The following is a 26,562-nucleotide window of genomic DNA, read 5'->3' as shown; positions in this document are numbered from 1 at the left end:
TTTTGCGCAGTACGTAGCGAACCGTGCTAATCGGAGGTGCAGGGAAAGGACAGCAAACTAAACACAATAAGCAGTTCGAAAGAAATGAGTTTTCAATCGAGATTTAAAAGTGCATAGCTCCAGTGGCTTCCTAATATCGGAAGGAAAAGCGTTCCAGACGGCCGCAGAAGCACACGTGAAAGTGCACGATGCGTTGACCGTCTTTGTTCTACCCTCCACAATGCTTATTTTTGCATTTCATGAGTTACTCTCCTGGGTCTATGTGCCTGCAACTGTAATTCTGTTACCGCATAATTGAGCACAAACCTTCACTAACCAGCGTGGTGAAGTATGGTCAAATAACCCCCCAACCCCAACCACGACCCACATGGCGTGGGTGGAGGGAGGCCGTCATCCAGGAGTTGAATGACACAAAGGGCTGCTAAGAATTGGCAATGGTGAACCTATGCGATTTTTTTTCTTCTTGTGTCTGATGTATTTTATTCTTAGCAACAAAAATAAAATAAAATCAAACTCGCGGAAATATGTAGCAGGCGAGAGTTGTGTGCAATGGTCCCGCTCTGGAATGCGTTACTCCGCCACGACGGGTTTGGAGGGTCAGAAAGCTGCGGCTGCTTCTGCTGCTTCTGCTGCTGCTGTACCCAGGCAGACTCTCTGTGCGGCTGCTTCTGCTTCTGCTGCTGCTGCTGCTGCTGTACCCAGGCAGACTCTCTGTGCGGCTGGCAACAGTGACGGATCAAGCTAGTGCGGGCCCTGTAGCACATGTTATAGAGGGGCCCTACATTAAAAAAAGAAGAGACAAATATTAAAACTCACACATTTCTTATTTGCATAGTGAAGTAATTGTATTTTTTCATTTGCTATACAGCCAGATAATACGACAAATCGCTAACCTTAAACACACAGTCGTTCATAAAATTGAAGGCGGTATAGTACTATAGTAATAGAGCAAGTGCAGAATCACTGAACTGGAATTGATAGCTTGAAATAGTTTAGCGCGGCGCTCCGTAGCTACTACATATGTAGTTACTTGTGCTACTAGGGATGATCCGGCCCTGGCTGGCGATGTACTGAGGTCTAACAGTCGGCATGCAGGACAATTGCCGGGTTATTTTCATCGTCGTCTTGATCGTCGGCAGTTCTCGTGGTCGCCACCACCATCTCTCACGATCGCGTGATGTAACAATCCACCTCAGCGCGTGCACACGAACTGATTCCATGGCTCCGTCTCCTTGGCGGCCGTGCTCTCTTGCACGCGTTCCATTCCTTGTCTGGGTTGTATTGCCGCGTGCCGCCGCCACGGAGGCTGTACACCGCCGTGCACAATTCTATCACTTTGTCGGAGCAGCTCTTCGTGTTTTATGTTGAAGGTTTTCCGAAAAGCTCAGATGTTGAAATCGTCTTTGTCCTCCAGTGGGCTTTCCGGTTGGACCTCGTGATGTTTCGGCACGCACGATGTCCGACGTTTCGTTCCATGTGGTAGTATTGTTAGAGTTCTTATTCCAACAGTTTTCGTTTTTTTTGCAACTGTACAAAATAGCTAGTAATAATAATGTATGGTCATTATTCCATTGTCAATCAACTCCCGGATAAAGACCTCTACCATGCCGTGTGAAACGTGCGGGTTGTTTGACCATACTTCACCACGCTGGTTAGAATGGGCTGGTGAATGATTTAGTGGGAAAAGGGGTGCAAGACCGATGCAGTTATCGTTGCCACTGATCACAGCCGTGGTCAGGAAGCCACCTCAGGAAATTTAGTTCATAAGGCAGTGCGCTAACTACTGCGCCACCGCTCCCATCAGTTTTTCGCTTGGTGACGTATATAAATGCATGTATTGAAGTGTGGTATGATTTCAACCAATAATTCACTTGTAATAATGATATAGATAACAATAATATGACACTCGTTTTATGATGCATGCAGATTAACTTGACGTTCAATAGCATTAATAGGTGTCTTCGATATTGGTTACCATTCCACAAACATTCTGTGTAAGGCTACACTGCATTACATATGTAACCGATTCACATTTGCTGGACACATTCACCGTACTTGTACGGTCATATACACGGTATAGGAAGCATAGTTTGGTGATTTTTTTTCTCTTGCTGCAGAAAAAAAGATCTTGGTTTGCGATGCGTTTTGGAGTTAGTTGTGCGGCGTTGCAACCGCGATGCACCTTGGGAGTGTTGTTTGGTGATGATAACGTGGGCTTGAGAGTTGAACAGGGTGCTTGGGAATTCCACATTTTGTCTAGAAATTAAAGTGGCCTAAACTGCGGGCCTATAAAGGACTTGTCTGTCCTGCCGAACTACAGATGGCAGAACCAGCACTTAAGATATTTCGATTTCAAGATGTTCTTTATATTTGTAATAGCATGTTTCTCTCTAGAACTGGGCGTTACTCAATGTGCTCACTTTAATGCACACCGCCGGAAAACATGTTGGAATTGTTTCGTGTGGTCCTCGTGTTTTTTGTTGTTGTTACACGTTCTTTAGATGTCACGTAATGTACGCACGTAATGCACACGAGATAATTACACGTGGTTGCTGACTTCATTGGTGAAAACAAATCCGATCTCTCGGGCTCTTACCTCGCCTCAACGTAATTCCCCAATGATTCGTAATTATTGTTTCTTGTTGGGTTGCGACAAACCCACTCGTAAAATATATATTCACCGCTATGTTTCTACACCAACAACTACGAAACGCCTAGAATTTGAAGGCGCAGACAATTAAGTGCGTGCGTTTGATGGGCCACGATGGTCTGCTCGTGCATTGAATCTCTCAGAGTGAGCATTTTCCTTTTGGCTAAGAAAGAAAGAGCAGTAACAGAGGTTGCATTAAAGCCAGTTGATGAAAGTGTCATGTTTTGCTCTCGATCCCCGGCTGTGACCAGTGTAATATATACATTCAAATAAATTGTGTAAACTACATTACTCAGAAACAGCATGTAAGTTGTAGCACTAACGATCCCCGCTGTTTTAGGGCACAGTCGGTTACATGTACGCTGTAACTTTATAAATCTCGAGCCATATGCAATTACATCAACCCCCCGCCCCCCCCCCCCCTTTCGTAGACTGACGTTAGTTTCATTTATTTTAACGGGCAGTCCTATAAAACGTGTCGATAGCTTTTTGTTATTGTTGTTGCTTTAGCGGCTCGTGCGTCTCCGTGCGTGCGTGAAAGTATAAACATTCATAAATGTAATGTTGTAAAGTTCCGGAACCAAAAAAGCATTTCGCCAGCTCTGCAAACGTTTTGTGTTTACCAGTCAAAGTGTGAACAATTTTGGGACTGAAATTCTGCACATTTTCGAGGTGCACTCTCCCAGAGGGTGGTAGGTGACACGGCAACGGCTTCTTTTAAAAAAAGAAAGGAGGAATTTTATTGTTATTCAGTTGGAATGGCAAAAATCTGAGCTTTCGCTAAAGAATTTCGGCTTTGTGTTTCAGTTGGAAAGGGGAGCATACTTTACATATTTTTCTTCTCTACAGCTGATGCCTCTTTGAGCAGCTTCTCAAGAAGCCAAATAAGTCTCGAGGCTTTTGATTTAAGCTGTCCAACTAAGGTTGAAAGAATGTACACATTTCTTCAGTCCGTCTGCCGTGTCCATCTGTCGCCCTCGACGTAGCGGAATGATAAAGCTCTCGCAGCGAAGATCCAGGACGAGCGGAACTTTAGCGCAAAGTTGCTTTCCTATTGGCGACCTGCCCTCGAGAAATTCGGTCAAATTGATGTTTAGATGCCCGTACCCTACCCGGCACAGCCACTATCTGGGCTTCGTATCGCCTACTGCTGCAGGCCTGGAGTGGAGTGCACGCGCGTTTAGAGGCGTCACAGAAACCACGTTGCGCGAGCGTAACTTTTCTTCATTGTTAAAGAATACTCTTCGATTTCATCATGTGGCTATTCACGTAGAGCCAATTTATTTGTTGCATTGTGCGGCCGTTTATCTGGTTGAATTAGGTGCCTGAATACAATCCTTTGTGATAATAATAAGAATAATAAATGGGCCGTTGATGAATGCTTTATAGCATTGTACCGTGTAATTTTGAATGTAAAAAATTATAGTTGGATTCTTTTTTCTTCGATATTCATTCTCGAAGCACAAAGAGTTCTAAAATGAGCCCAAAGGCAATCAATACTAATAACAATAAAGCTGGAAAACGAAACAACACCCTCACCGTAGCCAGTGGCACATAGATAAAAGTAGACTTTCCATGAGAAAAATCCGCATAGTCTAATTTTTTCCCATACGTCCCATGAAATAGTATGTTTACAAACCACAGATGATGGCCGCTGGGCGTGGTGCTGGCGGCGACACGGTGCCGGCCTTCACAGGAGCTCCGTTGACAGCACTCGCTGCTACCCCCCCCCCCCACGCGGTCGACACGACTCTGTGGTGGATCTCCCTCTTCGCCCAATGAGCTTAAATGAGTGTCAAAAGCAACGCACGCTGCAGATAGAACCGCATTGTGTTGATGCGTTGTGTTTTTTTTTGTTCTTCCTGCGCCACCCCCGATTGGCACGGTTGGCTCTGTACGGTGCGAAAGAAGTTCAACATACGTACACACACACACACAAGCTGATATTGGTCTCAAAGTCTCGCGCTCCCCCCCCCCCCCCATGGTCCAACGGACCCTATGGTCTCAGGACGGGTGCTGCGCTTATCTCAATTCATTTGCGGAATGATGCTGCGAAGGATTTCTTTTTTTGCTGAGCGTGCCCCGGCCAAGTCTCACTGCAGCCGTGCCCAGTCCAAATGTATTTTTAATATTTCACTTGAGGCTAAATCGGTCTGCCGAAGTTGACCCACCTAAACTTTGCACTCAAGCACCGTTCAATAATTTAGCGACGCCTGTGCACCCAGTCTCCCCGTTCTCCCTTCTCGCTCTGCGCAGCTTTCCGAGTTTTCGTATCCTCCAACCTCCCTGTCCCCCTTCTTAAATGCGTACAACTTGCGCGACTGCGTTTATATAATTCATAGCGCCACTGTAAGACCCCTGGTTAAACTTCAAAATGAATGTTTTGCGTCTGCAGGCATTGCTTTAATAAATTCCCCTACTTGTTTTTTGGGACTTGTCGCTAACAACGAAAAATCTCGTGGATTATGGTAATACCGTCCAATGTTGACACCGTTGTTGAGAACACGACAAGCAATAGACGCTGCATGGCCTTCGCAATACATCTTTTTTTAACGCGTACGCACGCTACATTGTGTACACGCGAAGGCATACGCAAACGCTCGTTCGGTCCGCAGCCGGTAACTTTTTTTGCCATCCACCACGCGATAGAGAATGGCCGCTTTGTTGGAAGCAGGCTCGGCAGAAAAGGACCTCTCCATCAAGGGGATTTCTGTACGGCGAGGGGAGGGATAGCGCTCAGCGTGTTTGTTTAAGAAGAAGTGACAGTAACTGGAAACCCTTTATATCATCCGGCAATGCAAGTCACTTTTATATGGACAAATCCGGGCCGTGCAGAGCCACCCAATACCACGCCCTTCGTCCTACCTCCTCATCCATCCCTCACCCTCTCCCCCTCTCCACCCCTCCCTGACCTCCCACTCTCTCATTCCCTCCACAATCCTGCACCCCCACCCGCGCCCCCACCTCTTCCCTTAACCACTGCCACCCTGTGGCCAGCACAATAGATATCTGTTCCATAAGAACGTCTTGTCAGTCCCATTTGAAAAGTTATTTTTGTTGCACAAGAGACACTTGGGTGAGGCTGTGTTTGTGGCGGCGTGTGTGATGTGGTGGGTGCAGAGCGGTGGCGCAGTGGTTAGCGTGCCACGCGATGAATCAGGCGATCTGAGTTTGATTCGTATCCCCACGTGGGGTGTTTAATTCTTTGGATATTCTTTAAAAGCACTGAGGTGTGCACTGTTGGTACGTGGTGGTGGTGGTGGCCGTGGTATTTGTGGTGAGGATCATTTGCATAGTTGTCGTAATTTTTTTTTGACGGATATTTTTTTCACGCGTAACCTAAGCAACACAAAATAGTATTAGTGCATATAACAGGACAGTCAGGCCAGATGACTTGGGACGTTTCGCCCACTACTCTTTAGGATTTTCTAAAGGTTTCTCTAGTTTGTCTGTTGGAGCATTTTGCATTTACATTGAGTTGTAAAAAATAAATTAAACTCGCAGCGTCCCACAGTTCTCAAATATGCTTGTTGGGAAGAAATGTCGTTTCTTAGATTTTTTGAAAAAAAAAATATGATCGGTTATTATATTCGATTTTATGTGCAGCGCAGTTGCACATGACAATTATGGAACTGGCAGATTATCGATTTCTTTGCTGTTGCATAAAATGGGAATTAGCAAATAACAAATAAAAAAAATACAATTGTGAATGTCAAAATCAGAAGTCAGGTTCTACGATTTGATAATAAAAACGTCATTGCAGATAATTAGTGGATGAGAAAGAATACAGAGATACAGATAGGAGATCTAACTAATATATACAGAACTAGGGGTTGTTCGTGCGTGCCTGTGTCCCCCCTCACAACCATTTATGGCCTTTGGCCAGGAAAGTCACGAAAAAAATTGCACACGAGCGACGCATTCACGCAAGCACCCTAAAATGAAACATCTTTGAATTTTATTACGTTTTGAAGTAGATAATTTCATTTATGTATTACAAGCTTATATCATTTTACATCTGGAAGACTTAATTGAAAACGGCATTTCGTGCGCATTTTCTCTCGTCATTAAGTAGATGTCCTTGCTGGGGGTTCGGTTCGATGCGGACTTTCACCTGTTTGGGATTGCGGGATCGAGATAAGGCGACACGGAGCTGCTGGCCGTGCGAGAAGATCGCCGTCTGCAGATCGATTCCAACGTAATCGAACGTCTGTCCGTGCGCCTCCGTCGTTCATGCAGGGGGCGCGTAGGTTTGCAGCGCCCCCTGCATGAAAACGACGGAAAGTGCAGCGTTCATAACAGATAGATAAAGTTGTGCGCTTATATAAGAGTTTGACCACATCACCCACAATGCACCCAATCACAGTCAGATCTCTGAAGCTAAGCAGGTTTGAGTTTGGCTAGTGCCTGGATGGGTGACCACATATCAGCAGGGGACAGTGCACCAAAATTGTACTGTACTATGCTCAAACATCAATGCTCCCCCACCTTCAATAAACACGCACTGAGCACCACGGTGAAGTATGGCTAATCACCCTCACGACACAACACGGCGTGGGGAGGTCCACATCCAGCAGTTTGTCGACAGTGTACACGTATTGAGGTATAAAAGAGTCTCCCTGTGGTATAGACTGGAAAAAGAAAACTATCAAAACACACAACAGTTACCTTCTGCTGACAGTGAGTAATTGTTAATACGTGTTAAATTCCAGTTGTGTTTACACTTTTGCTATTAGGCATGCACAAATGAGTTAATCACTTGGAGGCGGCTTGCTTTTTGGTTTGCACTTATACATTTAACGCATTTCTTAAGAGCATTCGATACGCCAAACGCGGACAGTAAAAGCGTAAATCGTGCAGCTTTTATGGAAATGTAACTTTTACAATGCAGGCATGACAAGTTTTATGAGGATTTTAAAGTGTTTAAATGTTCGCCAAGAGTTGACCTTTTTATATATATATTTTTTGGAAGTTGCAGAAAAATATATCTTCGACCTTTGTGAGATAAAAGACAAATCTGCCTTTATAAAAATCCCATACTATATTATACACCTGTTTTTCAGATGTATATTAAAAGTCAAAAGAAAATACTTACCGTGTGTAAAGATCCAATTCGCGTGGGAAATAAGGGCCATTATACTTAAAGTGATATTTTGCGTTTATGGCACAGCCAGTAAATGGATTTGGCATTCAGAATCCAACGAGGCTGCGTCGTTCGTAATGCACTCGACAACATTTACCAAAGGTTAAGGGACCCTGTAATAACAGCCCCCGGGGCAGAGAAGGCAGCAGTGTTACAGCAAGCATGCACTTGTTCCAGAGGGAGGCATGAGGAGGTGATTGGTCAGTATCACCTCCTCATTGGCGCTCACTCTGACAACGCCATTTGTTTTTACGCTCCACTCTTGCCGTGGCCTTTGGGTGGAGCATGCTGTTCCTGTAGATCCCACTAAGTTGTCCCGTTTCCTTTTTTTACAAGCTCCTTTTAGCTGCTGCCAAATACTTTCGTCGTTGTCCGGAGACTGAACACGGCAGTGATAAGAGTGGAGGTCATCTTCATAATCATCATCATGATTTATTCATTCGATCAGCATTTTCTGCCATTTGTCAATCCGCATGTTGTGTCAGCCATAACCGTACTTTACAACGATGGTTAGTGCGTCATTGGTGACTATTGGCCTTGGCCCGGAATCGAACTCTGGTGGCCGGGGTCCACAGCGATCCACCGAGCAGCCATTGCGAGGTCACGTGTCAGAGGTCAGGTGTCACCGTGGAGAAATTTGGCTTCTCCATCGCAGCCACGTAACACATTCCAGTCGCCGTTCCTTAACACTTGTTTACACGTCAAGTGCACTGCTGCAGACGGGTTATAGGGAGACAAGAAATTAGAGCTGAAGCTTCGCAAGGCTCTGTTCTTCAGGTGACCATCCGATTTCCACTCTTGTGCTAATGCAGCGGTGCGGGCGGGCTCGGTTTGTTTTGGAACAGATTCTGACAGGGACAGGTCCAGGGTGGAGCGAGGCTATCTGGTGGAAATAAAGCCTCAGAACGATACCCATGCTGTTACTAAAACCACGCATCATCCGTCCCATCGGTCAATCAATCAAAAATGGCAACGTATGTAAATGGGGCGAGAAAATCCATTTCAGCAACGAATCTAATTTTAAGGGAAGAATTAGATGGCGGTCAATAATGGGAAGGTGTGCGAGTGCAGAATCGGAGTGTGCAAGACGTAATTTTGTCTCAAAATAACACACAAGGTGATCGATTTATAGATACCCCACAACAAAATAATAATAGGGATAAATCATAGAGGAAACGGCGTTATATTTCAAAGCCTCTGCGTAGCTTCCACCAATCTCAACAGCCGTTTTACATCTTTAACACTCTCCTGAGACACTGTCGAACATAGCGGGCGCGCGATTTGCTTACAGCATTAAATGATGCCGTAAATTGAGGTCATTGGTGTGTAAATAAGAGGGTCATTAGCCACTCGTGGGGTATCTTTAAATGGCTCACCATGAAATCCCTAAGCGATGGGTTCAACAGAGCCTGGACGCCTTGAATAAAAATCGCAAACATTATACCATGAATGTTAATAAAGCAAATAAGCAGGCACTCCTTAAATAAATCTTGTCTCTGCTCGATAAAAATCTAAGTATTTATTTCACAACCCACCAGCCGCACGGCATTCTGGGAGTGTGTAATTTCGGCAGTATTGTTTCAAGGCTAAGCAAAAACTCTGGACCGGTTTTGACAAGCAGCGTCTCATCAGCAGAGTCAGGCTTGCCTGCATCAATGCTGTTGAACTACCAATCTCACTTGGCAAGGACACTCTCTCCGATATGAGTCCGGATTGATGCTAAATTATATAATGCACAACTCAAAATAATGATGAACATCGTTGTGGCAGTCTTGTGCTTGCCATATGGTGCGCAGGATGGTATAAAACGCCGTGTGCTATTTTAGATTTTTTTTGCCCCAGAATCACGAAATCAAAGCCGCATTCGCTACGGAACAAAAACCCAATGGCTCTCCTTCAACAATCGCCACAGCCTCCCTCCTCTCCCCAGGCCCCCACTCCCTCGAACACGCGCGCACGTGAAATCGTGCTGGCATTTTGAACTACCGTAGTTTATTTGGAAACATTTTAATAATAACGAATGGTATGTATTTACACGCATGCCTTAATACATTTCCAAATTTAGTTGTAGTTCAGTTGCACGGACACTTTTTTTTCCACAATAATAATAATAAGCTGCACACAACTTCCCAAGCGAACTGCAAAGGCAAAGGTCCCCTATATAGCCTTAAATAAACTGTTGGGGCAAGTGCTTTTAGCGAGCGCCTATGAAGGCCGGCACGGGATGCGAGGGGATGGGTGGCCAGCACCACGCCCGGCCGCCTTTGTCTCCTGAGTGACGATGTTTTTTTTACACACCGCACCAGATCCTAATTTGAGGCTGAGTCGACCTAGGGGATGCCCATAGCCGGTTCTCGATAATCGTGAACTGTTGTTGGGTCGGCAGGTTCGTAGCGCAGCGCGCTAACCACTGCACTGCCGCTCTCCGACAGGCGAACTGCACTCACACTCACGCACACACACACGTACAACCTCCCAGGCAAAGCCGTGCTTCATAAGCAAAGGTAGAAAAAGAGAATAAAAAACGATGGCCTTGCCAGATAAGGGGTGCTCCAGCCTCTTGTTGGATGTCGTCCACCGATGACAGAAGCCGCGCGCGATGACAGCTCGGTTTTGAGATCCTGGGGATAGTTATGGGGACGAGTGCTGATATCAAAACTGCTGGCTCTCAATGCATCTTTTCTTCTCCGACACACTTTGACATGCCGCACGGCCGTTAGCAAGCTCCCGCTCTTACACAGCGTTCTTCAGATCCCGCGAAAGAAGGCGCTGCTCTGTGAACTGGGGGCGCCTAAATAATATATGTGTATGCACAATGCTAATAATTGAATTACAAGTTTCGTTGGAGCATGCGGTCAATCATTTTTGTAAAAATAAAAGTGATTTTTGTTTTGCTCAAATGAGCATGGAGTCGGTATTCGTCTCCTGTTTGAGCCAGTGGTGAAAATTCGACATTCCTAAGGCGGGGATGGATCTGTCAATGGGACAACCTCTGGTGACTTCCCGACAAAATGATGCATATTTTATCGACCCCGGCGGAGTCAACGCCCAACCAGGATTTGAACTCGCAACCTTCTAATCGTGAGCCGCTCGCTCTACCGTTGAGCCATCAGATTATTTTAGAAATCGCTTTACTCTTACTCTCAGTCTCGCTTAATGAATCGGATAACATGAAAATAATTGGGTCACAAGAGTGTCGTCACATCATTTACAATGTGTGCCGCTAGATGGGAGGTCATACACGAGGATTGGTGACGTCATTACGAGGAGGTTTCCCGCATTCAGGAGGCAGGATGTTGGTGTAGCCGCCATTTTTAAAGAGGCACCGAGTATTCGACAAAAACTAAAATAATCACTCGGAATTTTGCTATTTAATCGACTTAATCATCTGAACGTTTAATTTACAACCCTTTGTTAATCAAATGCCGGGTAAAGACTTCCCCATGCCATTGTTGGCCATGAGGGCTCTTTGACCATACTTCACCACCCTGGTCAGTGTGAGTTTCTGACGGTGGGGAGCACAGCACTGCTGTTAGCCATTATTGAGAATCGAACTAAGTTTGCCGGGATGATAGCACAGTCTGCTAACCACTGTGCCACCGCATCTTCCGGAGCTGTGGTTCGAGAAACGGATTTGAAATCGGAAGTTCACGAGTTCAACTTTCTCTTGGGAGGGCGCCGCAGCCTGTCACCTTTCTGGACCAAACAAAATGAGTGCTTCTAGATTTGAAGTTTTCGTGACTGCAAGGATTCATACTCTTTGTTTTTTTCGGTAAAAATCTAATAAAATAAATGAAAATTTAGTTGTTTTCATTTATTTTATTAGAGGTTTTTACCTACGTGACTTTACCGAAAAAAAACAATGAAAATGAGTGCTGCTTTGTGGGAAATCCGTAGTTGGCATGCCACAACGAGACTGGCACAAACCATAGGAATGTGGAATTTCAACTGCTGGCTTAATAATGATGAATACTTCACCCATTACTCACTTAAGCAGTGAAACACCGACTTAGATGTTCTTACTTTTATTTCTTGAGACAGCAGGAGCTACACACGGATGAGAAACCGAATGCAATATCGACTATTTATAAATAAAAGTAAGAGAACCTGGGCAGGACATATTGAGATAAGGGTTGATGGCCAGTGGTCGAGATCAATGATGATAGTGGCAGTGGAAAGGAGGCAACACGTCTAAGAGGAAATGCGGCACGGAGATGGGGCAATGAAATAATTCCACGTGCGGGAGCTAAATGGATTGTGACACGTTGAAACCGCGAGAGAAGGTGACTTTATCTAGCAGTGGATAGATAGATCATGCCCGATGATCATTTAAGGCACTTTTCTGCACTATATACCACAAGCTCCCTGAAACGACCAGTGTACTGAAACTTCAAGAGATTTTTTATTCTTATTGACATGTTAATATATATATTTTGAGTTTCACTTAACCTGTTGTCTGTTATCAATATAGCTTTACATTTTTTCACGTGTCCCTTTCAAACTCTGCATTCAGCAAAAAAATTAAACATTACATGTCAATGCTTTTCTTAGCGATACTTTTTATTTTTTCACGTGAAATATGTTTTTTAAACACCTCAAGATTAAATAGACACATGTGCTTTGATCAGCCCTCATCTCTTGCTTACTGTCAACAGTGTGTTGGGGGAAAAAATAAAAAAAATATTAAAAATTACCTGCCAAGTTTCTTCACAAGTGCCTATCTCAGTTATGGTCCAGATGTGTTTATTTGCACGGACTTTCAACAGTAATGTTGTGGCGAGTCTTATGGGTGGTGTCTTAAGTCTCCTGAGAATGGGTTTGTGAGAGTCGCCCCCGTAGTAACGCGAGTGTGTCTCACAGCAAGCAGTCCCTGGGTTCCATTCTGCGTGGAGTTCATATGCCCCCCCTCCCCGCCTCGTTCCGTATTGTGTTCCCTACGGGTTCTCCTGTTTCCTCCCGTAGCTGAAAATGTCCAATGTTGTAATAAATTGGCGTTGGCCAAACATGTCAAATGCAGGACCCTCTTGAAATAAAAAAAACGAAACGAGTCTTTGATGCAAGAGGGACTTTTCCTGGGTAAATAAGTAAATTCTGGCAAGGTTCGTCGATGTTACGCTATTCACTTCTGTCGGTTTTTTTTACATATATTACCATGCGTGATGCAGGCTTTTCAATTATGCCTCTTACTCAGAGTATCCATTAAATGTAGCTTTTTCTCACTGCTAAAATTACTCATGCATTGTGTGTAGGTAGACTTGCAGCGCATACCGAAAGAAAGGAGGGGGGGGGGTGCTGGAAATGAAAGACTTTGAACTGAATCTCTTGACGTGCAAGGAATTTGCTCGATATTAATTTGAGGCATATTTTAGAAGCGAAATATTTATCGGCAAAAAAAAATGTGGACAGCACTGGTGCACTCTTATGACAAGCAGTGAAGCTCATTTCTAATAACAATAGTAACGAATAATTGAAAACAATGTTACCACGGACATCTTATAATAATAATCGCTTCAAACAATTTCAATATTTGACAGAACTTAATTGCGTCAGTAATTAAAATGTTCGGCCCTTAGCCAATCCTCTGCTGCATGAAGGCCCAAGCTATATATGCCAGTTATGGGGGTTGTTTGACCATACTTCACCACTCTTTTCAGCCGATCAGTTATCGGTTGAGGTATCACTCGCCACCCCTGACAGCCGTGGCCACGAGTCGAACTTGGGTCGCAGGGTTCACTGCTACACGACCATTTCACGCTGACATCAACACTGCAAACACTATTCGTGCCAACGGAATAACTACGCAATGAAATACAACCTTGGGCACGTATGTGTGTGTATATATACGTGTGTGTGTGTGTGGGGGTATGCGTGAGTGTGTGTTAATATGAAGCCATATAGAGAGCACTGCTGTATCCAAAAGGGAGTTGTGCGGAGGCAAGTCCTGGAACCCAAAGCGCTCGTCTTGGCTAAGCCAAAGTGACGCTTGATGCAGGGGTATTAGGAGGGGCCTCTTATACCATCGCTCGTTGCCCCTTTGTGCCGCCTAATCATTCCTGACAAGTGTGTGCGCAGAGTTTTGCTTCGGCCCCAACTCGCGAAGCTTTGTTCATCAATTTCTTTATTTTGCATTCTCCCCCGCCCCCTTCCTTTAAAAAAGAAACGTATTCTTTTTTGTTGCCTTTTTGAAGAAAAAAAAAAGACCCCCCCCCCCCATTTTTTTTTGGGGGGGGGGGGGGGCGGGGGGGGGCACAGCATTTCAGTATTCCAGTCTGGAAGTCAGCAGACTTTGGACGGTGCGTGTGTGTGTGTATCTGGGGAGCGGTAGTGTAGCGGTTATCGCGCTGCGCTACGAACCCGGCGAACCGAGTTCGATTCCCACTCGCCGCCAACACCGCTAACGATTATTTCAACCGGTCCTGGGCCTCCCCTAGGTCGACTCGGCCTCCAATGCGTTGCTGGTGCAATGTGTAAACATCGCCACTGGGGAGACAAAGGCGGTCGGGCTTGGTACTGGCCACCCATCCCACTGTGGCCTTCATAGGTGCTCGCTAACGGCACTTGCCGCAACAATCTGTGAAGGCTATACTGGGGGATCTTTGCCTTTTTGTCTTTGTATATATATCGCGACGCCGAAATGGATTTAAATACGTCGCGCGCGCAAAAAAGATAATGTCGTCGCGCCCGTAAATATGTTCACAGATCGGCGTTTGGTGCGAAGACACCTGAGAGGGTTGTTCATGTTTGCGGTGTGTGTTATTCTGTTCTCTTTTCTGCCCTTTGGTTTGTAATGCTTTGAAAGAGTTAATTGTGTGGTTTTCCTTACCTCTTTAAATGTTGCCTATTTAATGCACTAAAAGGGGGCCTCAATGACAGTTGCTAGGCAAATGCGGTTTACATAAATAACATGTGATTTGAAGATAACCCACAATTTCCCTTAAAATGTGCCTGTCCTACTCCTGTTTCCACGTGAAATGTGGTTGTGGGGGGGAGGGTAGTGGTTTCATAAGCTCAATAGCACAATGTATCCAAATGAATTGAAAACTCGAGTATTACTTTTTATCAAATGATTTCTATCCATTGTATTTCATATAAAAGTGCAGTGCGTAAGTGAAAAAGCTATGGGGTAAAGGTGCAGCCCTGCAATTGCTCGCTCGCGTCACCGCTTCCACGAGAGCCCCTCTAGAGGGTATTCGGCCTTCTACTCCACACTGACCAAATGTGTCTGAGGAGGTGGGAGTAGCCGCACTTTACCCCACAACACACGCGGCCTGCTGGCTGATCCACTGTGGTGGACCCATTTGTACTGCTGCGTGGACAGAGGCTGAGGAGGTGCAGGGGAGGGGGTGCTGGGATTTTAAAAAAAGCCACCCATTGTTGCAACTTATACGACTCGAGCCCGAGACCCCTGGGTTGCAAGTTCATAGTGCGGACCGTTTCGCCGCTTGCCTGTGTAAGTTCAATTACAATAACGTGAATAATTAACTTTAATAATCAAGCGATATCCTTGACCTTCGACGCTGTATCTCACCCATCGATCGCCTCCATCGGTCGCGCGTCTGTCTCGTCGGTGCGCGCGAGGAAACGTAACGGCGCTTTGACCAGCGTCGGCCTTGCTTCGCTCGGACGCAGGAATGGCCGGGCTAAGCTAAGTTAAAAAAAAAATTAACCCGTAAAAACAAAGTTTTTCACTATAAATCCTTTATATGTGTGGCGGCTAGAGTCCTCTAGTCCTCTGGCTTGAGATGGCTGCCACCTATGGGTCAGATGATTGTCTGCCAGTATTAAGCAATTGGTAATTAAATATTTAATTTAATTGTCTCGCACAACGAGTCTGTGTGCAAAATGTCAGCTCGATTGGATCACGGGAAGTGGGTTAAAAAACGACCGAAAGATTTGCACGGTCGTAAGCAAGCAAGCAAGCACGCAAGCATGCAAGCAAGCAAGTGAACTTAATATAAAGGAATAAAAAAAAAATAGCCAAGTGGAGGAGCGATTAAATAAATAAATAGCCGGGCAAACACACGGACAACCGGCCCGAGTGCTGCGCACGCTCCAGGGATCACACACGTCAGCGGGTAAATCCCTTTCACAGTAAATTAAGGGTTAAATGGTCCACCCCCTCCTTGCTCAGTGTCGCTGTCCTCCGGGGGGAGAAGGCGCAGAAACCCAGAATCTCCGCCCGGGAAAGATGGGGAAACGTCCCACCCCGTCGGGGCTCAGATGGCGTCTGCCGCCCGCATACGACAACTGAGGCTCAGCGCTTTCTTCTTCCCCTCTCTGTGTGGACATTTTTTTTTTAATCCTTTTTTTTCTGATTTTGTCGCTGCGGTATTGCCCACCGCACAGCTGTTGCTCCTGACTTGGTCGCCGTACAATGCCACGGATTGAAGGCGACCCGTCACGGACATTGCCAGTGTCGTCTGATGTGCCTGGTGCTGTATTGAAGGGTCGGGCCAACTTGTAAACAGACCAAGATCCAAAAAGTACCCTTGAGTTCTGCAAAGAAGCGAGTGTATATATTTCTACAAGTGGATATATATTGACACTTTTCTGCAAAGCACGGGAGACATCCGTTGGTCTTTGCTACGACTGTGATAGTATGTTCTACGTTACGTCCCTTCGATAGAGCCACACGTGGGCAGATTAAAGAGACGCATGCGCACGGGGAGACACAAGTTGGCCATTGCTGCGATATTGCAATAATTGTATAATTTTCGATTTAAAGCTTTCGTGACTGCAGGGATTCATCTTCTTGGTTCTTTCGGTAAAGTCACGTAGAATGGAAATAATAAAATAATAATAATAATAAATATTTTATGTTTTATTTTTATTATTTTATTATTTCCATTCTACGTGACTTTACCAAAGAACCAAGAAGATGAATTGTATAATTTGTTTAATAATAAGAGTCACGATGATTGTGATGGCATACAAGCCGTGTGTCAGCATACTGCTGGATAAAGAATGTCGTGCCAATCATCGTGGTTGCTTAGCCATACTTCACCACTAATGCGAGCTGGTGAAGGGCACGTGGGGAGACCCAGGTCCGGTTCAGATGTTGCTCACTGGTGTTGGCCGTGAGTGGGACTCGAACTTGGGTCGCTAAGGGGCCATCCATTTAGTACGGAGGTTGGAGGGGGGGTTAGCCCAAATGCGTAGCTTGAGTATGGGTGGGGGGGGTCTACTGACAGTGTACGTACGCATAGGAAACGGGGAGGGGGGGTGAAGCCTCGATAATAATGTGTCTACATTGGCCTTCAAATGAGTTAGATAATCCGGCGGTGGACTATCTGTTTGCTTAAACACGTTAATATTATTCATCCTTGATCGTGTTTCTGCATTGGGGGGGGGGGGGGTAAAAAGGACGCGTGCTCACAGGGAGGGGGGAGGGTTCAGGTTTTGACAATTTTTTGCGTACCTACTAAATGGATGGCCCCTAACCACTACACTACCGCAATGTTCACTGTGCCACCCGCTCAGCCCGAATATGTTTGCACTGTGTTTTTATTACAAAGGACGTTTCTTTTAGAGTGTGCGTGTGTGTATATATATATGCATACACTGCGCGTAGATTAATTGATGATAATTTAGATTGGTTACTTAAGGTAATTAGCCAGCACGCCCTTCTACAGTAAATGTGTCTGCTAGGGCCCATAACGTCTTAACAACCGTTTGAGTAATCTTAATGGAATTTGTCACGACGGGTCCACGGTCGCTGTTGTGTCTCCTGCGATATCCCCGCACTCCTGCTTTCAAAATACCCTCGGAGGAGCTTTTGCTGGTCTCTTTTTTTTATTGTCGTTGCAAAATGTTGGGCACAACATTCGGGCCCGAGTCCGTTTCGACGCAACTCTGAACGCGATTGAACGGGGCAAAAGGCCAGTGGCACAATGCTCTCAATTACTGTCACGGGAGGAGAGGGGCTCCTCGGGGTCGAGGATCGTCCTTGCACTCAGCTGCCCTTCCAGAGTTGAACAGTGCACGCAGCAAGGGAACAATAACAATAATGTATACCCATGCGCGCCAAGCGAATGTTACAAAAGGGCCCACTTTAACCAACACTTGGCCACACGATTAAGCGACCAAAAAAACGACTTTAAGTCCCTCTCTCTTTTTTGTTGTAAGTGCGTGTGACGTGGTAGAATTGCGTCCGTTCTGAGACAGCTGAGGCACGGGGGGTGTATGTGTGTGTGTGAGAGAGAGAGAGGCGCTTGCTTTGAGCATTCGAGAGCGAGCCGAGCGAGTGAGAGAGAGAGAAAGGCGCCGCGCGAGTTCGAGGTATCGGTAGCGACTGTGAAGAGAAGAGGAAGCGTGCTTGGTTGGGGAAGGGGGGAGCCCAAGGGGAAGGGGACACGCGCTGGAGAACTTTCGCCATGGAGAAGGAGCCGTGAAAGTAGCAACTCCCCTCCCGTGTGCCGGTGCTGGACGCACGCGCTCTGCGACATGAAGGTCACTGCTTGTGCAGTCAGCGGTGACCGACTGTTTGCAAATAATTTGTATGCGAAGGACGGGGCGTTAAGGACTCTTCGAGATGACTCCCAAGAAGTTGGTTGTGGTAGTGCGCTTAGTTTTTTTTTACTAATTCCAGCGACTGAGAAATAAACGTGAAAGCGACGCTGACTTGCAAGGGGGGGCATGTCAGAGGTGTGCGTTCTTCGTGCGATTGACGACGACGACGACGGTGGTGGTGGTGGTGATGTCGTTGGAGAGATAGCAACAACATTTGACAGCACGACGTTAAGTGCCTACGTCCGGCGAAGAGCTTCGGGGGGGGGGGGGTGGGGAGACGCTGCTGTTTGCGATTCACTCGAAGGTTTGGAATGAGGAGGCCTACCGTGGCCACGTGCCCACACGGTTGCCGTGGACGCAATATTCCCGCAACGCGTCGCCTCGGCCGCTTTCGCTCTCTCCGCGAGAGTTCCAAACGCGAGCCGCTCGCCTTCGTCGCGTGACACCGGTAGCGCAAATTGGACCGTAATTAGTGGAGAGGGAGAGTGGGTGGGGGGGGGGGCTGGAAAAAAATGAGCAGAATTGTTCTTTCGACCCCCCCCGCCGGCCACCACCACACCCCCTACCCAGATGAGCCACGAGTTTACACCCTGCCCCCACACACTGACGCCCCGCTGGTGTATTAATTACAGAGCGGCACGCTCGGGGTGGGTGAGCAGTCCCCCCCCCCCGTCCTGCGCCAGATGGGAGTCGATAGTTCGCTCGGGAATCCCTCTGATCACGCAACAGAGAGCCTCTCTACCCCGGCCTCAACACCCCCCTGTAGGTGGTAATAGAAGATCACAATTGTTCAAAATTGAATATTCCGCAGCGTGTAGAATAAGTGGAAAAATGAAGACCCCATTCACCCCCCCCCCCCGCCCCCCCCGTGAACAGAGACTGATGGGGCAAGTCGAAGGACAGCAACCACGCCCGGCCGCCTTTGTGACGTACATGCACACGTACGCGTGCGCCATTTTCCTGAAAGTTGTATATGGACAGAGTTATAATGTGCCTGAAATGCACTACAGGTTTCAACAATGTTGCCTGCCCATGGCTCTCGATGTCATGTTGAAAGTTAATAAAACACATTTTAGAAATGTGTTTTTTCTTCTGCTGCTGCTGCTCACTGCATCACTAAAGCTCCACTGCACAATTGGCTGTACTGTTGTCTTCCAAACCTAATATGCTTAATGTAGATCTTTATCTTTTAAAACCCAGCTTTTAAATCACATTTCTCATACATCTGTTCCACATGGTCCTTAATCCCGCACTTCTTTGACCAGACATAATAGCTTTTCGCTCCCCCCCCTCCTCCTGCCCCCCCCCTACCAAAAAGGCCAAGGGCTCTTGATGTAGAAACACACGCGGCAGGGTTTTTTGTGTTGTTGTTGAAATTTGATAAACAGAAGAAGAATATAAAAAAAACCGTGCGGCTTGTTTATATTTATTCGCGGAATATAAAAGAGGCTGGGGGATTAATCAAAGTGCCCCCCTCCCCTCGCCTCGCCTCTACCACCACCACCACAAAACGGCGTTTGGCGATACGAACGCCACGGCGACTCTGGGTGCAAACGAGGAAGGGTGCCGCTTGTCGCTCGACATCCGAACAATCCCAACAAGTCGTTTCTTCAGAGAGTTGGGAGCTCGAAAGTAGAAGCGGCCGTCAGCAAAGCGCGTGGGGAGCCGGCCGCCGGCGTGGTTAGTTTGTGTTGTTGTTGTTGTTGTTTTACGACGGAATAACACGTTTTATTGCGGTGCCTTGGCCTTACAGTCACCTTCTCAATCTCCTTGGGGTAATCACGCTTATGTGTTAATGCCCGCTAATCCGTTTTTTTTTAGCCGCGCAGACGGCAGGGCAGTATCGCTGAGCAAACCCATTGGGGTTGGTGGGTGGGTGGGTGGTGGTGGTGAACAAAAAAAAAAGTAAACGTAAAATTACTCAACTATTATTGTGATTTGATACGTGAGGGCGAATTGATTTCCTTCTTTCCTGTTGTACTCGCATTGTTACTTACGTCAATAGAGGGAATTTTCAAGTCGCATCTGCTTTCGTGGGACGATTAAGGGCATCGCCGAGCCCTCTAATGTGCCCATTGTCACAGGCGTGGCTGAATGGGGCGACGTCACATCTAAGAGGCACACAGCCCAGCAGCCTCCACCTCTTTTTGCCTCTCAACCATCGCCAGATTCTCCTTGCCACGTTTTTTTTTACTGAACGCAAACACACTCCCTCCTCCTCCCTCTCTTCCTCCTCCTACACATCCCTCTCCTGCCCTTGCAGAAAAGAATCCAGCCGGTAAACAGCTGACAGTCTACACTCTCCGGGTTTTTGTTGGCTTACGTTTCTTTCATTTTTGAGTGTCGCATTTCCATGCAAAGTGCATTTAAGCTGCTACTGCTTCTCTGCTTTGCATGTCTTTAATTACTATTTTTCTTTTCTCATTGAAAGCCACGCGCGAGCGTATCCGCACAATGCACACTTTACTGGTTTCCGTTTCTGATATCTGCATTCATAAGACATATTCTTAGGTTTTTTTGGTAAAGTCACGTAGGTAAAAAATTAAATTAAAAATAAAATAAAAATCACGACGTTTTTTTATCTACGTGACTTTACCGAAAAAAAACCTAGGAATATGAATCCTTGCAGTCACGAAAGCTTCAAATCTAGAATTCATAAGACACTTTGTTAAGTCCGTCTGTGAGTCAGTCGCAGCCGTGACTCGAATTATTTTCATCGTTCAGATTTGGGTAATGGCTCATCCTGACCAGAAATAACTAGGGATATGCGGTATTGATAATGAGCAATGTTGGACCGATAACTCTGGACCTAGGTAAATAAAAGAAACCATGACAGAATTGTTTCACCGACGAATCATATTTTTTATTATAGACGTTTCACATTTCTAAGCTGCACTTCACGTTTGTTTTGCAATGAAGAGTTGGGAATATTTTTTTGGGAATTGTAAGCAAATCCGGGTAATGTGCATTGGGACTTATTGGGCATTCATGAAGAAAGTGGACATTGTGAAATTCCATGCGTAATGTTGTGACGCATATACGATTATACTTTAAGGCACATTGCTCAAAGTTAAATTGTGTTTTGCAATATATGTTGTTCACCATCACACATCTTAAAATTGTTGTCCTTTTACACGTTTCACTGAGGATCTGCTTCTGGAAGAGTTTTATGAATCTATATTCTCAGCATTCAAACTGGATAGAACTGTAAACTTGGAAGTAGTGAAAGCACATGTCTGCGTGAGTGGTCAGTGTCATAGCATTAGTCAGCCGAGCTCTGGTTATTTTTGGGCACTGAAATATGGGCCCATCTCACCGCACATCATAAATACACAGCCTGGCAATGCTTGTTGTTTGCCTTCCCATCGGTGCGCACACATGGAAGCCTCATGAAAGAGCGAACTTTTAAGATTCCCATATGAATGCAAAGCAGTTGACTGTCACGAACCATCAAAAATCCTAAAATGGAAACGCTAACGATGCTCCATCCCGTCATATGTACATGATGAAATAGAGTTATCAAATTGTGAAATATTACGCAGGATAAGCCTAAAATGTTAACAGCTGGGGCGTAGCCTTAACAGACTTTTGGGGCAAGTGCTGTTAGCGAGCACCTATTAAGGCCGGCATGGCACGCGAGGGTGTGGATGGCCAGCGCCACACCTGGCCGCCTTTGTTTTCCGAGTGGCGATGTTTACAAAACGCACCAGGTACTCATTTGAGGCTAAGTCTACCTACGGGAGGCCCAGGACCGTTTCACACAATCGTCACTGGTGGTGGCCGTGAGCGAGAATCGAACCCAGGTTCATAGGGCAGTGCGCCAACCACTAAACTACCGCTCCCCAAAGACACATACACGAACACACACACACGCACGCTCGGTTGATTCCAGTAAAAAGGGGCCAAACGGGGTCATGATTTTGCGAAAGTCACCGACAACAACGAAAAGAAAAAGCGTGACCGACTGAAATCCTCGTGAAAAGAGGAATAAAGATGAGCGCCGGGAGGTTTGCGGGGTCACTCCGAGCTGCTGCTGCTTGGCGACTGGACGGCAAAGATGCTCGCGCTGATGATGCTGATGATGCTGCTGCTGCTGATGATGATGCTGCTTGACACCACCACTCGCGGGATGGGCAGGCGTCGGTGTGGCCAACGTTGTCGTGCCGTTCGCGCAGAACTTACAGCTGTTCACTCCCCCATTGTTGGAGGTGGTGGGGATTGTTGTCATTTCTCTGCCAGCGCGTTGCTGGCCTCCTTGATCAGGCCCTTTGTGCGCGCTAAACGCTTTGAAACAATCACTCTCCACTTGGCTGAACACCTTTTTTTTCCCTTTCGGCTGTTATGCACGCTCCAGTAGCTTAGTGTGCACCGACCGCCATCACGCGCTGCGGTTTATTTAGATCATCCTCTCGCGACGTCTCTATATCCCTCACTCTGCAGCTCTATCTCTCTCTGTGTGTGTCTCTCTCTCTCCTCTCCCTCTTCCCACATCTCTCGTTTTCACGACAGCTCTCTTATCTCCGCCTCTGCAGCAGCAGCAGCAGCAGCGTCCTCGTCTCTCTGTGTGCAACGCGCGCGCGTGTGTGTGGGTCCGCCAGTCCGTGCGCCCATCTGTCGGTGCGTGGTGCATGAGTCGAATCTGGTGGCGGTGTGTAAACATCGCCACTTGGGAAACAAAGGCGGCCGGGTGTAGCGTTTGCCCCCCCCCCCACGTGTGCCTTGCCGGCCATCATAGGTGCTCGCTAACAGCACTTGCCCCAACAGTCTGTCAAAGGCTTTTCGGGGGATCTTTGTACGTTTGTCTTTCTGTCCGTGCATATGTATTTTTTAAAACATCTTATATCCGTTCGTTGTGTTTGTGCATGTGTACGTGTGTATTTCTGCCTTTGTATTTCTGAATGTTTTGTGTGTATGTCGTGTACAGTATCTTAATGTTGTGTCCTGTCTTTATTTTTGCCACGTGTGTCCGTACCCATAATGTATTCCCGTTTTCTATCTGTCTCTGAGTCAGTCTTTGTCTTTCTGCTTACCTGGCTGTCTTGTGTGTAGGGCCTTCCGATTGGCTGTAGTGTTACCACTGTGCTTGCATTTTCATCGCAGCAGGGACTAATTAAAGCTTTAATAAGTGCCACATACGCAGTTACCTATCAACACCTTACGCATGATCAATGCATTCAATCCTAGCAATGTGCTTTATTTATAAACCAAGTGGAAAAAAACAAGTCCGAAAACACAACAATACACATTCAAAACCATAGTTGAAAAGCACATCAGATTATTTTACATGCGATTTTAAATACATTAAGGTTTTTATACATTTCCATGTCCATCTGGTTGCTGATAGACTTAACAGCATCTTAAGAGACAATTTTACCTACGTGTTGTATACATCCATTTCGCATTGCATTGTATTGCATGTTTATTTAGACAGGATACAGATGAGGCCTATGACCAAACCATCTTGAATGTGCCTGATCTCAGAACCTAAGCAGACCTGAGCCTGGCTAGTACTGTGATGTTTGTTCACCATGAGGATAAACAGCTCTTGTGTCGGCTGCTGTGCAGATACGTCTGCAGCACAGGGCTGTGCAGCAAAATCCATTGTTGTGCTGTACAATGCCCCCCACATCTATGTTCCTCAACTTTAGTAAACAACGCTGACCGGCGTGGTGAAGCATGGTCAAACAACTCCCACCGCCCACATTGTACGGGGAGGCCGTCATCCAGCAGTGGATTTGACAAAAAGACTATGCACGTACTGTACAAAGCAGCGAGTACTTAACAACAGTTAACATTCAATTGTGGTTTCGTAATAATGCATTTCTTCTGAGTGGTGTAAGTAGGGCAAGGCAGTGTACACTTCACTAGGCAGTAGGCCTACACAACAAAAATGCTTTCATCATTTCGTGCACTTGCCGATGAGAAATTAATTACTCGTTGAACAGGTAACCTCATTGTTTGACTGTGGTCATTATAAATGACACCATTCATTTTACATTCTTACGTAATTATATTGACATTCTCGGTGGTTTTCCACGGCTTTGCTAGCTCGCGATACCGACATTCAGATATTAACATCGAATTCTAAGAAAATAGGGTACAAAGCCACGTGCTACAAAGAAGGCCCACTCCCCAAAACGTCATCTTTTATATATTTTAGTTTGTGTGAAAGGTGTTTGGGTTTGGCTCTCAGAGTCTCGGCCAATTTTATTTAACTTAAAAATTTCCAGCAATTTTGTGACTGTGCAATTTTCGTGCCCGTATCCTGACCTTGTAGCCCAGATCCCGCTAAATAAAGGGACTGTTTGCCTCAGGATCTAAGGATCCTTCTTTCTTTCTATGTGACTATCCACCAGGTGCTTTCATCTGGTTGTCTGATTGCCGCTGAAATCTGTACACGATGGGAAAACCCATCACAAGCGAAAACATTTGCGTGGGTCCGAAGACGAAACGTTTAATCGACGCCCGTAAACATGCAGTGTGCGTAGAACAATCTCTTGGATTTACGAATCATGCAAAACAACCAGTTGCTGAAGAACTGAATTCTGGTCGTCAATAACTGGAGCAAAGGTGACAAACCAAGAGGCGTCAGTGAGGCAGAGAGAGAGCTGACGATTGCTTTCATCCTGATTAGGACTCAAGTTGACAATGGTAACTGCTGCCAGGTCAGAACCGCATGCACGTAGAAACCCCACTTCTACGCGATGGGGGACCCACAATCTTGTCTCATGGCAGCAGTTATTGAAATCTGTAAATGACGAGAAAATCTGTCGCAAAAAATGTCGACAACGTGCAAAACATGGACCGTGTGTGCAAAAAAGTTCGATCTTGACCTTAAGCATTATGCAAAACCACCACCAGTTCCTGAAGAACAAGACACGCGCTGAAGAACTAGATGCCTACAATGTAGTTCTTCGGGAACTGGTGGTTTTACATAACGCTTCAGGGTGACGGATATATATTTTTTGTTAGCCAAGTGCACGTTTTTGTGTGCTGTTGAAACTGCGTGCGTGCTATTGTGTGTCAATACAATGAGTGCAAAAGTGGCATGCGACTGTGGCACAGTGGTTTGTACACTGTCGTGCAGAGTTCAATTCCCAGCCATGGCTAACATGAGTGGCGATTGATATCTTGAACTCGTCCTGGGCACCAAACACTCCCTTTATCAACCCGCACTGACTGACCAGCGTGGTGAAGTGTGATCGATCAATAAACACCCCCAATATTTATTACGATAGGCTGGGAGGTCCTCCAAGTAGTGGATTAACAAACTCGCTGTAATAATAATGATATACATGTATTACAGTGCCTGCTCGTGTATACTGGGTGGTCCAGATGTCTTGTGAGCACCATTAATTTCTGTTAAACGTAATATTGTTAAAGTGAGGTTTATTTAACACAGAAATGATGATGCAAAGGAAAAATATTTTAGGGGTCAATTAATCTTGGGGGGGGGGATCACAATACATCTGGACCACGCTGTACATTTATATAATGTACATAATCAGATTTTTTTATACAATAACACGATGAAATCACAACAACAAACAACGATGACATAATCTGCCAAACGTCGTGGTGACGTCACATGGGCTGTGACCTCGCAACGCCACCGCGTGCCGTTGCCGATTCCTGGGGGGTGACAGCGGGGTGGTCCAGATGTCCTGGGACCCCCCCCCCCCCCCAAATTTAATTCTAGAAAACTTTATTTTTAAAATAATGTTTATTTGAAAAAAGAAATGAGTACGCAAATGAAAGCAATGCCAGGAGGTGGTGGGTTCGATCCCTAGCCTGACGCCTGTACGTTTGCAGTTTGAGTGCCTCTCTTCCACTGTGATCGCGTGGATTTTTCTCAAGGTCGGTCCTCCGTGTTTTTTTCCTCTCCACATTTAGAATCAACATCGCTGCTTTACATTTCCACATGATAAGCCACGTCGCTGAGCTGTCACTTGTGGCCACGTCACGACTAAAAAAAGAGCTATATAGCTCAGTTGGCCTCACCTGATAAGATAAACAAATTTGAGTTTAGTTTAGTCAATTAATTGGGGGGGGGGGGGTCACAGACATCTGGACCACCCTGTATATGATCACGTTATCATTTGGCGAATCCTATAACCCCCCCCCCACCACCCAGCCCCCACCACATGGATATCGCGACGGGTTCCTCCGCGGGGTTCGCATGACTCGCATCGCCAGATACAGTTCGGCGCGGGGAGGTTTTCAGATTCCTCCAGCTCGTTTTTCCGGTTGCGCCGTCTTC

General features: G+C 46.1%; 1 protein-coding gene across 4 annotated transcripts in view; it reads left to right on the top strand.

The window, feature by feature from the left end:
- LOC144727448 (homeobox protein Meis1-like) overlaps positions 1-26,562 on the top strand; it is a 141,705-nt gene that overhangs the window by 15,758 nt on the left and 99,385 nt on the right. The window lies entirely within an intron of this gene.

Source organism: Lampetra planeri, chromosome 25 (assembly GCF_965212315.1).
Source record: "Lampetra planeri chromosome 25, kcLamPlan1.2.h2, whole genome shotgun sequence".
In the NCBI taxonomy this organism is placed as follows: domain Eukaryota; kingdom Metazoa; phylum Chordata; class Hyperoartia; order Petromyzontiformes; family Petromyzontidae; genus Lampetra; species Lampetra planeri.
This window is presented reverse-complemented; position numbering and strand designations above follow the sequence as displayed.